Source organism: Neolamprologus multifasciatus, chromosome 12 (genome assembly GCF_963576455.1).
Source record: "Neolamprologus multifasciatus chromosome 12, fNeoMul1.2, whole genome shotgun sequence".
NCBI classification, from domain to species: Eukaryota; Metazoa; Chordata; class Actinopteri; order Cichliformes; family Cichlidae; genus Neolamprologus; species Neolamprologus multifasciatus.
In genome coordinates, this window is record NC_140450.1 from 26,833,499 (window position 1) to 26,848,526 (window position 15,028).

The window sequence follows — 15,028 nt, forward strand, 5'->3', positions numbered from 1 at the left end:
AGGTTATCTGTCAAGAAGCTGTTCTTAATGAAGGAAAACAGGAAGAAAATGCTGAGGTACGCCAAATTGCACAAGAAAGACTGAAAGTCAGTGCCAACAGTGCAGCGATGAACCCAAATTGGACATTTTTTTGTTCAGACTGTCAAAATGTGCAGAGGAAGTCAAGAGAGAGGTGCAAAATTGAGTGTCTACAGCCTTCTTGCGGTGAAGGCTCTCACAGAAACTGTCTGGAAAGTTTCATTTTTCAACATGACAATGATCTCAATGCAGTGAAGAATACCTGGATAGAAAATCCCACAGTGGAACACAGTCAGTCATGGATGGGCCTCAACATCACTGAAGCAGTGTGGGATCATCTTGACAGGGAAAAAAATCAAAAGAAAATATCCAAAGATGAGCCTTGAAAGTCCTTAAAGAAGCCTGGAGAAGTATTCCTACAGACTACTTAGCTCGTAAATTTCAGGCTGTGTTGAAGAATAAAGGTGTTCATAGCAAATATTAACCTCTTTTCGCTTTATACACTGTATTTTATATGTTTGCATGTTTCCATAAATAATAATAATGGATTGCATTTATATAGCACTTTTCAAGACCCTCAAAGCACTTTACAATTCCACTATTCATTCACATCACCAGTAGGCGGTAGGTGAAGTGTCTTGTCCAAGGACACAACGACCAAGACAGACAGAGCTGGGAATCGAACCGGCAACCTTCCGGTTACAAGATGAGCTTTCCCATCCCCCTGAAGCACGGTCACCCATAAATCTATTTCCCATTTTCTTAACAAAATACAAAGAAATGAAGGGTTGCTCAAAACATACTTATACCTACAGTATACTCTGAGTATTGTTTTTTACCACTTTCTTGATTACTGACAATATGAATGAATAAATAAATGGTAAATTTTCAATTTAAGAGTCTCTGCCATGATATTTATCTTTTGAATATTGAAATTCAGTCCAACATTGTAAACAAACTTCCTTACAGCGAGTATCCCCCCCACTGTGTTTCACTATATTCCCGTCCCACGATGGACCTGACTAATTAGTGGCAGCATGTTTCGACCAAGGTCTATAAATAGTCTTTCCTGTGCCTCGGGCCTCCTTTTAGTCAGGCTCCGATGGTCGTGTCAGAATGTCTTTACCAATATGGGGCACAGAACGGCTAATGTCAAACACGTGTGGAGAGGGAAAGGCTTTACAGAGAGAAGAAAAAAATGCTTCATCTTTTAAGTGATAATTACTTGATTCCTATTCTGCTTTTCTTGGCATTAGCCTTTGATCTCACGCAAGTCAGCTTGCAAGACAAGCATAAAATTACAAGAGAGTGTAATGATGTTAAAAACCCTATACTTTACTGTTATGTGTCTAATTAGGATATCTCTCTCCTTCCCTTCTTGCTGCTTTTTTAAAAACTCACTCTCAATCTCCTCTCCTCTCTTCTTTGATGTTTTTCTTGACACTCCGGGTTTATCTCCTACTTGCTTGCTTTGTGTTTGTGTGTGCAGCACGCATGCCTCTCGACACATTCGCTGCTGACTATGGCCTGACTGAGATGCCAGTGGAACAGGGTGCGTCTCCCAGAGCCAACTGCACATACTTCTGAAGTCAAGATTTGCAAGAGTCTTTCAGACAGCCCCCTCACTTGTAAACAGAACTAGGGTCTGTAGGAAGGAACTGAACTCCACTTAGAGCTATTAACAGCATTCAGTAGAATACAGTGTGTATCTGCCGCATGAATATCTGAACTGTTAGACTGCAGGTTGGACGTGTGTCTTCATTACAAGTAGTATCACAAAAGCTAAACATCCCTGTGCAAAATAAATTATACGTCTATATATATCAGCCTCTCCATGAAGTTTATACTGTGTCTTTATTGAGTTCATGTGGAAATATACTGAATTCAAATCAGAGGGCTTTGGAGGTATTTGTCGGAGCAGTGCTAGGGCTCTCTGGCGCCTCCTCCCCCGTCCTCCCTACCTCTTCTCATCTCCTGACCACTTCCTCATGGCTTTGAAGCCGGGCGGCCTTCTCTGCTGCTGCCAGACAGGACACCCCACATCCTGTGAGAGACAGGAAGGAGCTCTGCTCATACTGCAGCCCCAGACACAAAATCTGTGCTCCAGAAACCTTCAGAAAAACCTTTGCTACTGTGTTACTTCTCACACTGTTCTTGTCAGACTGAAGCAAATACACAGAAACGTAGATTAAACAAATTAAAATCAGTCCTCAAAGATGCATCTCAAATCTGCAAGGATCTCAACAGCTGTTACTAATTTCCCTGAGCTTCTTTTGGATAGGCTCACCCATGCTTCAGTGAAGACAATCCAGAACCTCCATCTGCTGGAGAGCTAGTGGTGGTGGTTTTGGTCGCTGCACTGACGAGCTGCATGCAGATCAAGAATTTGGGTGCCAGTGCAGAGTTTTCTTTAGCTCATACAAATGCGCAGTCAGGATCTGTGAAGCTGGGATCAAGAGTCCGTGCACATCAAAATGTGCTAATGTCCAGTGGCAGCGCTCCATCTCAGCCACTGGACACGTTCTCAGAACTTGCCTCATGAAATGCAACATCTGCTGTTGTTTCGAGCTGAAGTTTTAGTTGAAGGGGACTATTTTTAAAATGCAAACGTATTTGAATTTTGCTAATAAAATCATATCATGCACCCTCACATTCTGCGAACACCCAGAACTGATGGGAAACTTTACCTGCTTTATTACATGCCTGCAGTTTAAGGTCAAAGTGAGTCAACCTAAAGACCTACAGCCCCACCAAACTTTGTGTGAGCCCAGCTGTCATTTGTGTTTCGGACAGGCATGGCAGCTTGAGAGAATATTGCTTTTTCAAGTAATGAAAACAGGCGCACACCCAAAATCCTTGGTCTAATTCCAGAAAAGAGAAGAGATGATCTTGAATAAAAAGCTCCTGAGCTATGACAGAACTGACTGTTCCTTGTAGTGGCAGCCTAACCTCTGCCAGGAGCAATTGGCTTTGCTGCCCTGTCAGCTTCCAGGTGTGGGAACCCCCTCTCTGCCAGAGAGCCATCGAATGCATGACTGTAATTCAGAGCATTAAGATGCAGTAGAGTTCTTGTTGAGGGAACTGGCAGGGGGACAGATTCACACACTGCTCCCAGCATGAAAGAGCCAAGGAGAAGATGGCTTTGAGGTGGGTTGATGCTTCAGTGAAGACAGCCTGATGGGCTGGACTTCCTAACAGATTCCACTTAACTCAGACAGCAATACAGTCGGCCAACTAATTAGACGATCTATTTGCATACGTATATTTTATTGCGTTTTTACTTGTCACTTTGCCATGTCTGCCAGTATCACCCATGTCAGACTTGTTGGTTCTTCCAGAAATGACACTGTGTGACTGGATTTGTGGTGTAAGTCTCATAAAGCCTACCCATGAACCCTAAAATTGTCTCACTGAGGCACAGCGAGACATGGATAAAGTTCCAGAAAATGGAAAAAAGGATGGCAAATATATTTTAACAAAAGCAAACAATACTTTCAAGGTCTGTGAATTGAGGGAAATGTAAAACTAGACCTGGGCGTACCTTTGTTAGAAACTCACCATGTATTTATGTAGCGCCAGAGGCTGAGTGTGTTTGCCAGCAGTGACAGGAGACACCTAGTGGCCTGTTTGGATTTAATACAAAGCCCATATTAACCATAGAAACACATCACAGCTGAAAACACATCTTCGTCATCTGAGAGTCAAATAAAGTTCTCTTCTCTGCTCTTCTCTTCGCTTCTCTTCAACGTTTTTAGATGTCTTAATATCCGTTAACCCCAACAGCAAAGAGACTTTGCAGGGGAGCATTGAAGAATAACAGCCAGAGTATGGGACACACAGGGGTACATTTGCCTGATGAGTCTCCAGCATTTAATGTGCTTTAATTGGCTCAGGAGTTAATGTTACCCAACCCCAGAGTTCAAGTTTTATAATAACATTACTGCCAGACTATGCACCCCACTCACCTCGCAGATCCCATCATGCTGATGGCTGCCATGCTGATTATATTTGTCAAACCTTACTCTAGCTGGGTTTTTTTTAATCTGTAAAATGGTTTGTAAAGTTGATGGTGGGTCATCAGCAGAGCTGCAGGTGTTAATTATAACAATGGTAGTTCTGTAGGACACTTACAGTGCAGATTTATAGCTTCTGTGCATGTGTGCAAATTTATACATGTGCACACCAGCAGAACAGTAACTTCAGAAATCTTGGAGTAATTATAAATTTAGGAGCTCGAGCAGAATTTAGGGCCATTAAAACTAAGTACGACTTCTTCCCAGTGACAGAGGGCTGTTTGTTGCTGGGCCTCAACGTCTCTCCACTCAGGACAGAGGCAGTAGTGCCAGTGTGCCAAATGCTGGAAGTGGGTCAGTGCACAGTCACACAGTGGCTGCAACGCATACATCACGCGTGCACCTGTACAAACATACAGCAAGAGGGAAAGCAGAGGAGAGTCCACATTCAATTCAAGACACATTTTAAGGACATTTTTAAGCACAAGGCTACACGTTTAGCTACACAAAATGATGAACTTATAGAATAGTATACCAAATATGACAGCTGTATGAGTAAAGCCTCTATATTTGTAATTTTGCACTAGTGAACTTGGTAAAGTCTGCAGTAACCGCCCTGTTTGTCAGACAGAAGAAGGATCTTGCCTGCATCAAAGCCAAGACCGCACTGGTAGTATATTTTATTGCCTTATTTGCATTTATGTTCTCAGCTATAGCTCTTTATAGTTCAGAGACTATAGCTGTATGTGATGGGGCCCATGTCTCTTTGTGCATGCATTTTTAGGCATATATGTGTATATATATATATATATATATATATATATATATATATATATATATATATATATATATATATATACACACACACACACACACATAGATAGATAGATAGATAGATAGATAGATAGATAGATAGATAGATGGAGCAGGATGCTATTTTATGTCAAATGTCTGGTTAGAATAAAAGACTCAAAGCAGGAGTCTTCATCAACTGGTTAAGAAAAGCATGCAGTCATTTCACTTTTATCAAAAGAAAACACAAAGAAAAAACAGGATAATTATGACGATGAAAGACGTCTTTCTAAAGAGCAACAAGATATAACTTGCTTTGAAGAAAATATTTGTGTTGCTTCTTTGTGAGACTGTGCTTAAGCACAGCAGTTGCCTCGAGCTAAACAGTAACATCCACATGCTTCCTGACTGAACAATTATAATTTACTTTTATAATATTTGCTATTAGCTAACAATGATGAATCCTAGAGGAATTTTACTTAATTGTTCATTTTAAAGGCACCATAAAACACTATGGGAATGCCTCAGCACACATATGGATTACTGGCAAATTGTATATAAATGATAAAAAAATAAAGGTAATAATTTGTAGCACAATGTTCTTGTTTACTTGCCTGTGCTAGTAAACAAGCTTGTATACTTTGCTCAGTCCTCAAGCCATTGTTAAAAGGAAATGGATGTGCCCATGAAATCAACCTTCACTGCAGATTTCAGTGGAACTGGAGGCAAGCAGAATTTACCCTGCTTTCTGAGACAATATCCAACTGTGGCCACATGATAGCAGCAATTAAAATGACGCAATGAAAGATGCTAATGGAACAAAATACTGTTGAGATGGAAAGAGAGGTTTCACTCTGGGATTAATTGATTTTTAGATTTCTATTTTTAGATTTCACTGGGCAAGTAGTATTCGCTGTGCTTGCCCCGATGGAAAACAACTGTTTAGAGCACATAAAAACTGTTTTTCTCTCCATAGCTAATCCCCCATTCATGACAGCTATACCAAGGTTAATATTTTTAATATAATTTACCTGTTAAAATATTATATACGCTTAAGTTAAGTGTGTAGCTGCTTTACTGGTAAGTAAATGCTGACACAGCTGTTGCAGTCTGTCCCTGTCTGCTTAGTTTCACCTTTACAGCACTGACAATGTTTGTTGTTTTGTTGACTTTTGGTTCTTTTGATTTGATTCATTTGAAAAAAACAGCACTTTGTCATGTCTCTGTGTAGGCAGGCAGGAAGAGAGGACCCAAAATGCAGGACTCACGGAAGCGGAAGAAACTCAAAATACACAGCTTTATTGCTGGGATGAAGCAGAACAGGAAAAACACTAACTAAACTGGGAGTACAGAATAACTAGACAGGTTGGCAGGCTGGCAACCAGAACACACAGAGGAAGTGCGAGTACGACACGACACGGACACGAAGAAACACTGGGCTTAAATACACTGAGGAAGTCATCAAGGAATTAGAGACAGAAGGGGAACACAGCTGGGAGGAATAAGACCTAATGAGACGGGGGGAACAAAGCTAGAAACACTGACATAAGACAGGAACATGAACCTTCAGAGTAAAACAGGAAACAAGACACACTTAACTAGGACACGGACTCAAAAGAGTGAGACAGACAAGACGCTGAACTAAACCGGTAATAATAATCAAATACAACCCGAACCTTAATCATAATGCAGAAACATACCAGAATAACCGAAACACAGATTCATAATAAAAATCAACAAAGCACCAGAGAAACATAAAGAACAATCCATCATTCAAAAATAAAGCAAAACATAAGAAATTCAAAATGCTGGGTCGATCCGACCCAGGACCGTGACACACTTGGTCTATGGTCTATGGATTCACCTTTAAACCACCGATAATGTAAAAGAACTCCACTTGAGGCTTCAAAACGGGAGTGTCGTTGCATCGTTTTTGTCTTGAAATGTCCATCTTTTTTATACAGTCTGTGGTATTAATGTCATTAGTTCAGCATGTGTTTTATTTAAAAGAAATACAAAAAGAACTGTGGAAATTAAATTCCTGAACAGATGATTGTAATCGAGGCAGTTATAGAGTCATATTCTGGAAACTGTGAATGTCCATCCAAAAAAATTGTACCAGTCTGTTTTGTAGATGTGAAGTTGTGCCACTGGATAAATCAAACATTTTGGCTTGCTTGTGGTGCAAGACTAATGCTTGTTTATTAAATGTCACAAGTAAGTATAGATGATAGACACTCCAGGACAGTGCCTGATGAATTCCAGACCGCTGAGGGAACTATAACAAATGGTTCAGACCAGTGGGTGTCACAGACAAGTCTGCTGGTCTGGAAAGTATCATACCAGGGGAATGGTCATATTCATACCTGGGGTCAATCAGCAGAAACCCTGGTGTTACAAGAGTAGATGTAAACAGCTGATGTGTGGCATGTACAAATTTAAGTTCAGAAAATCTCAGTTTGGGCCTCATTTTTCTTTTGGCAAAAAAAAAAGAAGGCTTTTTTTAAATTTATTTTTTTTTACACGTATTTAAAATGTGGGAGGAAACTAAGTCACTCACTGGTAAGTGTAGCATTGTATGCCAGCATCTTGACTGGCACTAGTTTGTTAGGATTTTAAAACCTTTACCTTAGTAAAAGTAAATGTTTTTACATGTTTACTCACACTGTCTGAATCTTTGTGATCTCAAAAATGAAAAGGTGGGTTCCCCACTATTTCTCCCCCATGTCTGTCTTTTTCTTACCGCATGGGCTGTCCTCTATGACCGCAAGTAAACACCCTCTTCAAAGTTTTGCTCTTTTAATGCACAGTATGAATAAATTGCTCCAAGCCCATAAACTTTAACAGCTGTTTTGTTGCTCATTGCAGTTTCCTGCGTTGCTCATGCCCCGAGTGGAAAAACTCCCTGACAGCTTGCCTGTTATGAATCTGCTTGTTCTCATAAAACATTTCTTTAATTCTGTGGGATTTTTTTAAGTGCTTGGACCTGTGGGCCAGTCTCAACATCTCTTCTCACTAAGAGAAAGTCGTAAAAAAAAGCTCCCGTAAAGAGGTTAATTAAAAGTCTTAAAACTGCTGGTTAATTAGGGAGCTTTAATTTAAAAATACAGGTCATTATGTTGCATCAACAAAGGATAAATGAGATGCAACTATAAATACTGTAAATAAATCAAATGTAACTTATTTTTCTTGCTAATGCTGGAGAGATCAAATTTTTTCTGCACATACAAAACATTATAGGTATGATTTTCTTTGCACTGTCTGTTTTGTACTCGCCTTTAAAGGCTTACAGCTCTTTATTAGTAGTTCACTGATTACACAGAAAACATCTCAGTCGGGGCTAGTTCACCTGACCAAACAGCTCCTGATTAAAGAAGCTTGTTCTGGATGGTAGCTTTCTCCTCCACGACTTAAGGGTGAAAGGTAAATATCCAAGTGCACCTGAAACACTCCAGAGCAGACACCCTTCGGTACAATTTGCCAATAAATAGACCTATTTTTAGGTCTAAATACACTCTGCCAGCTGCGAACACAAATCATACAATCAACCTCAAATGCACAGTTTATATATCTCAATATATTATCCCTTTGGAACATTTTTATGTTGTTTATCACAAGTGATGAAACTACTGTGCAGTGTTGAAATATTGTAGTTGGCAGCCACAGCCCTTCAATTTCGGCGCTGTAATGAGCGAGTTTACCTGTCGTAATAGGCAGCTTTGTATCTGCACAGCTGCAGCAGATGTGTCCTCTCCGTCTCTGCTGGTTTAGGGGAGACAGAGTTAGTGTGGGAAAGGGAGAAGCTTGTTTGAAGCAGGCAAATCTGCTGGGTCTTTTAAATAACATCCAGTAACACATCCAGAGAGAAAACTGAAACTTTAAGTAGATTATTGAATGTATTATGGATAATAGATCATCTGAATTTTTCAGATATTACAGCTGTTACTCATAAAGAAAAACATCTGGAATGAAAAGCTCATAATTCTTTTTATTTTGTTAAATCATGACTTTCAGTGACCGTAAACTTCAATCAAATGGATGAGTCAGACATGATCAAATGTTGTAATGTACCTATTCCACTGAATGGGGAATGGGAACATTCCCAAATCTGTGGATTCAATGAAGTCTTTTTTAAAAGATTTAACATTCCCATTATGGAGCGAAATGGGCTACACGGTGGTGCAGAGGTTAGCGCTGTTGCCTCACATTAAGAAGTACCAAGGTTTGAATCCACCAACCATGTACAGTGTGCATGTTTTTTGCTTGCGTGGGATCTCTCAGGTGATCCCAAAAGTCCAAAGACATGCACGGGGTTATGGTAATTGGTAATTCTAAGTTGGCTATGACTGAGAATGATTGTCTGTCTCTCTGTGTTAGCCCTGCAGTAGACTGGCAATCTGTCCAGGGTGTAACCTGCGAAAGCTGTGAAAGTCTCTGGCGAATCTGAAAAGGAAAAGTGGAAGAAAGTGGATTGGGTGGTACGGCTATGTATGTTGTGTGCACACACATAATGTGACAGAGTAGCGGGCAGATGTCACCAGCATGTTGTCCTGTTTAAAAACATAGCAAACAGACTTAAGCAGAGGCAACTTGCCATGAACAGAATTACCTGATTTGCCCTGTTTGCATATTAAAACTTGTTCCCACTGCTGCAAGCATAGCTGTGGCTATTTATGTACTGCACCTGTAAGCCATCACTTATCATTCACGTCATTAGATGCCACAATAATGTGCACATCCATGTATATATCAAAAGATGTGAACAGCCTCCAAAACTTTTCAATTAAACTTGAAGAACATTTGCTTTTAATGAAGTTTAACTGATTTATTAAAAATGTGCTAATTATCACTGGCTATATATAACTGAGACTGAGAAACCAAAAACAGTACATGCTCATATCAAAGCAAAATTTTATGCAATAAAGTGCACCCTGATTTATTACCTTTTCGACACGGGAACATCACATTGCATTATGTTTGAAGCTTTTCCTCCATTTCTTGAGTTATTAGGATTGTGCCCTATCAAATACATACTTGCCTGAAAAGGCGGGACTGCAAAAATGCATGAAAATAAGATATTTTGATCAGAACAAATCATCTGAGATCAAATACATACACCTGGAAGGATAACTGAGATTTCAGTTGTGTTGTATGGAAATTGGAGGAGAAAGCACTCCAGCAGCTCAGCTAGACTCTCTAACTGTCAGGTTATGACTTGTGAGTTGCACATGTGTGAATGACTCCAGCCTCTGCTTTGTGCCAAGCTAAATGCATCTGTGGCTTCAGTTTATGGCTTAATGCACAGATACAAGAGTGGTATAGATCTGCTAAATTTCAGTGGCAGAGTGTATGTGTTTTCTTTCCACAATGTGAAAATATTCCTTTACCTGTAATTATCTCTACAGGCTGTAAATACAGCTACCACCAAGTCTAACTTGAGTGGCATGGTAAAGCTCCGTGAGGCTAGCCCCTATATTGTGGTTGTGTAGTTTACACCTCCCCAGTCACATCGCTGCCAGACCGCGTGATTTCTGTTTATTTATGTATGAAAAATGCAGAAATATATGTGGGCTGAATTAGAGAGGTCTTGCAGACCCACTGTGAGCCCACTGGCTGGAGAACCAACTGGGCCTCAGAAACCTCCATTACACCACAGTTTTATTTTTAGCAAGCATTCTTCAACTCAACAAAGAAGACATTCAGGTTAATCCAAAAGCAAATATTTCTCCAAGAGCTATAGAAATAAACCATGTCACATACTGACATCCGTGCTACTGTACAGTCTTGCACTGGTGTGTGTGTTTCATCAGTTTAAAAGAAAAAAAGAACCTCTTCACGCGGGCTTTTGGTCCTTAGATTTAGAAAAGATAAGTGCGGCCTCTTTATAAAGAGTCCTCTGAAATAAAAACAAGGATCCTGCTCATTGAGTTTGAGCTTCAATAACATCAGAGCATTCCTCAGTGGCATCAGAAAATATTTGGAGACTATGGGAGAAAGAGAGAAACCCTAGACATAAACATGTGGGGCAGGGAGGGCTAACCGGCACAGGAGGACAACCTGCCAACAGGAGTTGCGGCTTTCAGGAATGTGCACAAACACTCCGCCTCGCTTTGGTTTTCAGTATCATCCAATTCTTCCCGTTTTCTCAATGCATTTGTCTCACCTGCAGCTTGCAGACATTTGACAGATGAAACTAATATTTCTGAGTTGAAAAATGTTGCATACAAATATTTAGTGCTAAGATGTTTGCATGAAACGTTCAGCATTTGGAGAAATACATGCTTCGGGTTTCTTTTTAAGACTTAAAGTAACCAGCTGTTGGACAGTTTAGTTTGTCCTAGTATAGCTTAGTCTGGATCAGTCAGAAGCACCTTTCAAGTTCACAAATTTTCAATAGACACAGAAACAAAAAAGAAAGTAATTTAAGTGAAATGATACTTTTGTTTGTGCCCGTCAGTTAATCTCTGAGCTGAAAAACGCTCTTACACTCGACTCTCTTTATTCAGTCTTTAAAGTATTTTAAATTAACCAAATTTGAACAAATTTGGAACAGTCTAAAAACAAAAAGACAACAATTTCCCCTGAGGTCAGACCATGCTATGCTCAGAGACACAGCAAAAAACCCAATAGCCACATCTCAGACGCTACAGGCCCCAGGTAGCATGTTAAAGTTCAGGACAAATACAACTAGAAAAAGACTGAACAAGTGTGGCTTGTTCAGAAGCGTTGCCCAGAGAAAGTCTCTTCTCTCCGAAAGGAACGTGGCAGCACAGCTTAGATTTCAAAAATTGCATCTGAACAAACATCAAGACTTCTGGAACTGTGTTCGGACAGATGAGAGCAAAGTGGAGATGTTTAGAGAAAATCAAACACAGCACAAACATCTCAAACCTGCTGTCAAGCATGGTGGTGGAGAGGGGTTGATTTGGGCTTGTTTTGCAGCCACAGGATGTTGACACGAGATCACTTTTATTTATATAGCACCAAATCACAGCAACAGCTGCCTCAAGGCTCTTTATATTGTAAGGTAAGGGTGCTACAATAATACAGACAAAACAGAGAAAACCCCACCAATCATTTGACCCCCTATGATTAAGTGCTTTGGTGACAGTGGGCAGGAAAAACCTATTTGTACTCTCTTCCTACAGAATTTGGACCAACAACAGTTAACTCAAGTTAACTCTTTATAGTTTCACCATACTCTTAAGACTCATATTGATAATAATTCATTGTTAATAAATATATTATTAAAAACAGTAAATGTTTAAAATTTGTTCTCCAAACTTCTAACCTTGCACTGTTGGTAATTGCCTCTCCTGGGGCAGGAGCTGGGTTGGCAGCATGTTGTTGCTCCTGCCTTGTTCACTTCACCTTGACGGCCTACCAGCTGCTCAGCCGGCACTGAGTTGACAGCGCAACCTCCAGTTTTGTTTACACAAACCCCCACTTCCAATTTCTCCCTGCATCACGTTTGTGCAGTTTATTTCATGCGTGTCACCCATGTCAGTGTAATTTCCTTCAGCACACACCACACCAGTAGACCTCTGGTCACAGATGGTCACAGTTCCACACCTCTGTGGAGTGATTTGTACGGTTTAGTCCACAGTTGCTTCACACCACATAACAGATCCTGTTGTGCCTGCATCATGTGCTAAGTCAACCTTACTGAAGTTTTTCTTTCCAATACAGATCTGCAGCAATGTCACCCTGGCATATTCATGTTTTGGTATTTAGAGAGGCAAGTCAGAACACTGAGCGATCTGATGGTGCTGTTATCGAAGCCAGGAGACACTGCCAAGCATTTGATTCATTAAGAGTGCTCTTCCTCCAAGAAAAACATAACATAACAGTTAACGGAGTGATTTATGTTAAGGTGCATTTATCAGGAATATTGCTCCAGGAAAAATCGAATGGAATTCTAAAATTATTGTCCGTGTATAGCAGTTGCTTGCGTCATCAGATTTAAAATCACAGCCAATTTTTTAAAGACTCATTTAAATGCTTTCAAACGGGTTAAAGGCGTTTATTTGTTAAGCCAAAGAGATGCTCTATTCATTTGTTTGTCTGAGCGTTGCTGACATGTTGTCACTTATGGTAATGAGTCTGCGTGAGTGGCACATAAAGACTCTTTTCATTGCACTCTCTGGGGCACTGGAGCAGGGCAGTCACAGAGTTTGAAGGCAGAGCTGTGCCCCTGCCTGAATGAAAATACAGAATGGAAAGAATTTCCTGAAATGAAACTCAATCACTTTTGCCACTAAACAGCAGACTATGCACTGGAGGAATCATCTGCAAAGTCTTGGATTGGAGGGGCTTATTAAAAGCAATTCTGTAGAATAGTGGAGGCACAATCAGAATTATACAGGGCAGTTCTGTTCAGTAAATAATTTACTTACATGCAATGCAAAATTAAATCCCCCCCCCCCCCCCCCCCCCCAGTTTATATTGACTTAGACCATGAAATTTTCCATTGTTGAGTTCACGTGGACTGATAGCCACGGATGACAGCGACGTTCGTATAGACGGTGGTGGCAGTGGAGGCTGTAATCCATGGCTTTCCTGTGCTTACTAGTCTCACAGAGGCCAGCTGTTGTTGAGTTTCCATCCAAGCAGCTGGGCTAGGGTGTTCTGTGGTCTCCTTCAGCCCTCTTTGAAAGAGGATAGTCAAGTTTAGTCCCTCTGTGAGTCCCTGAGAATACACCCACTGCAGCCTCACTGAGGAGAGATGTCCTTGTTGCAAGTATGTAAAAACAGGCCTGCAGAAAGGGACTCTGGGAGACTCGTGGGGATGTTGGCAGCAGGTGAATGCAGGACCAGTATGAAGGGAAATATCTGGCAAGTGGACTGGAACATCTTGACCCAACGTGGGAACTCAGGATGTCGTCAATATTGGTGAAATGTGTCTGACTCAAATGGTGGGAAGAAATAAAAGACGCTGGTTCAAAAGCAAATATTCTTAGTTCAGAAGGGTTACTCAGACGTGGTGAAGCAGCTGTCCTGTTGGGAGAGGCACAGGGATAGGCGAAGCTTTTCATTTACCCCCACAGAGGAAGTGGACAACTTTAGGAAGGGCCTTGACAGTGCGTTGATTGGGCCTTTTCGTCAATCCGACTGATCTAGCGTTCCTTGATCTGAGAAGGCCTGGGTAAATGGTTTCCTCGTATTTTGCCTGGCCACACAGATGGTGGAAAATAGCTCTGTAGTGGGTTTTGCTTGGCTAAGCAGCTCTGTTTTATTTGGAGTCCTGCACTAAAGGATGAGTAGCCCAGCTTGACTGGAGAGAGCCCAAGGCCTTTTGAGATCACACAGGCACTAAAATCCATATGTGAGATGTATAAACAGCAGACAGTGTTTATTTACAGCATTTGATCTTTCAGCATGTGTCTCATGCTTAGCGCCACACTCTGGAAAGAGGAGTTGACATATCTAGGCTTTGTAATGTAAAGAAACACATGCAGAAACCATAAGCTGGGGCAAGGTTTACAGACATCACTGCCATTTTAGTCATTTTACTTCCCCAGAATATAATTGATCACTCTCTTCTTATTTTACTGTAGATTTTGAGGTTATAGGATTTAAGCACGTCAAGCAGCCAGGTTCTGGCCAACATCAGGGTCCGTGGAGATTAAAGGAATGTTTGACAATTTGGCAAATGTGCTCATTTGCTCACTATCACACATGAATGTCAGGTTAATAATGTTACAACTAGCAGCTGCTTTGCCTCATTTAGTACAATGCAAGGAGAGGTAGTCAGACTAACCTGTTAAACTAACTAACCTTTTTTTAATGGAGGTCTTTACTGGATTAGACAAGCAACATTTGTAAATAGTTAACATTAGAGGTGTGGTTAGTTGGATTTTGTTATGTTTGAGTAGAGCTAGACTAACTGTCTTTTTGCATTTCAAGCCTTTATGCTACGAGTCCACAGCATCTAGCAATTGCATGAGCTGTGCACTGCAGCAAGCAAGGCACCTGTTCCTTATTTGGTTAAAGTTGAGCGCTAGGCTATTTTATGCAGTGGTTACCAGAGTAACATGTCTGTGAAGGTTCTCAGTCATCCAGGTCATCGTAAGGAGCTTGGACTTCCTTAAGTTGCTTGAAGACGTTTCACCTCTCATCCAAGAAGCTTCTTAAGTTTTAAGGGTCAAATGGTGGAGAGTCCCAGATCTAAACCCAGTGGGAGTTTCCCCCCAAAGAGGGACAAA